Raw genomic sequence first — 1,895 nt, 5'->3', positions numbered from 1 at the left:
AGACGCGCACGGCGCGCCCCCGACGGCCGCGGCGGCCTCCCGGACGCAGCACCCCTCCGCGAGAGCTGCTTTCGTGCCCGACGTTCTGCCCCTTGGAGGCAAAGCCGTCTCAATGGGCGACAAGGCTGCAGAGAGCCGAATGAATGGTCCGGGCGGCGCAGTGATCGGAGGGAGCGCTTCGAAGACACTGCGCACGCGCGCCCTGGGTTACCCAGGGTCCCCGCTTCTGGCCGCGAGGAGCCGCCGGACCGCGCATGCGTGCGGGGAGCCGGCGTCCCGAACGGGCGCAGGTAGCGGTCGCTGTCCGCTGAGAGGCGGACCGCAAAAACCAGTGCGAGGGCACGACAGGTGCTTCCGAATCGGGGATCGAAGGCTCTGTAGACTGGGACACACGGAAAGAACCTAGAAGCTCCAGGCAGGGGAAAAGAGCACTGCACCGAGCGAGAGTCGGGGACTGCGGGCTCTGCTGCTGTGAAGCCATTCCACAGTATCCTAAGGAATAAATTAGGATGAAGTCAGTCAACGGTCCTTTGTAAGTGGATAACGTTGTAGCAAATGTTAACCAATTTTATGGGTTCGATCATGATCTCACGCTTGTATTTGGAAAAGTTATCTGCCAAATGAAGCATAACAATGAGAAAACAAAATTATATTAATCAGAACAGCTGAGTCCGAATTTCAGGTTTAATGTGGATCTGATATAATTCTCGCAACAAAGAAATCCCACCAGTACCACAGTACCACCAGAAAATGTGCAATTTCTTGTAGGCTTTTTGGAATATTAAAAATCGATTACAGATTTTCATTTGTCCTGTTGACTGGCTAAGCTTCTTGGGGATGTAAATTAGAAACAACTGAACTACGTAATTTTCGCTATCTTATATATCTCTATCATTCTATGATTCTTACAGGGAAAGATACCAGACTTAATTTTCCCAAGTTTTGAAGACTGTAGGAACAACTAGGGCCTTTCCCTAGGAATATCTATCCGTGCTGAGGGGCCAGGACCAGGGAGGGGCCTACATGAAGGCCCAGCAACAAGACAGCCATTCGCCTGGACAGTGAAGCTTCATAAGGTTGCCATCCACTACTCTCCTCGGCTCCTCAAGATGCTCACCCTGGTGTTCCCAGCTTACGTTTCTTCCCAGAATAATAATACGGGAATGGGTTTATCAGATTTACAAGAACCAGCCTCCTCGTACGAACATTGCATTATTTAGCCCTGTGTTTAAATTCATTTTCAAGACTCGACTTCACAAAGCCTTACTGACTTGTTGGCAGAGATAGTTGCGCCCTCGTTTGTGCTCCTAGAATATTTTGCACTTATTTTAGTGGTTTATATATGATCCTCCTCCACCAGCCTATCAGCTTCAGCTATTCCCAGCATGTAACACAACACCCAGCCTATGATAGGTGCTCATCAAATAGTTCTTGACTAACAATGAAGCAATCGATCTCATTTTTTAATTATTTGCTTAAAGTTTGCCTTTTCAACTAAATGTAAGCTCCATGAAAGACAAGACCATATTGGTTCTCAATGGGCATTCAATAATTTTTTGATGAAAGAATTCATAAATAAATGACTAAAGAAATTGATGAATATTTAGCAAACATTTACTACCCATAGGCATGCCCTAGGCAAGGAAGAGATGAAGAAGTATATAAACATTGCTCCTACTTTCAGGAAGTTTGTGAAATAATTGAATTAGAAAAGTACATCAAAAAATAGTGTTACCAAGGAGCACATGCAAAATGCTCAATGAGTAAAATGGAGAGTTGCTGAGGAAAGACAGGTGCTGTTGGGGAAAATGTTGAGTCTTAAGAGAGAAAAGTATGGCTCGGTCGATCAGAAAGTAAAATTAAAGTCATGAGCCCAGAAAATAAGTGAAAATACT

At 45.9% G+C, this 1,895-nt stretch overlaps 1 long non-coding RNA gene across 1 annotated transcript; it reads left to right on the top strand.

Annotated features, from left to right (window-relative positions):
• The first annotated feature begins 6 nt into the window (after positions 1-6).
• LOC107195388 lies at positions 7-1,596 on the top strand. The gene is made up of 2 exons (XR_001516517.1): positions 7-532; positions 912-1,596. It is a non-coding gene; the product is annotated as an uncharacterized LOC107195388 (long non-coding RNA).
• The last annotated feature ends 299 nt before the right edge of the window (positions 1,597-1,895 follow it).

The sequence above is a fragment of the Pteropus alecto genome, unplaced genomic scaffold (assembly GCF_000325575.1).
Source record: "Pteropus alecto unplaced genomic scaffold, ASM32557v1 scaffold101, whole genome shotgun sequence".
NCBI lineage: Eukaryota > Metazoa > Chordata > Mammalia > Chiroptera > Pteropodidae > Pteropus > Pteropus alecto.
Note: the sequence above shows the minus strand (reverse complement) of the source record. Positions and strands in the feature narration are given on the sequence as shown.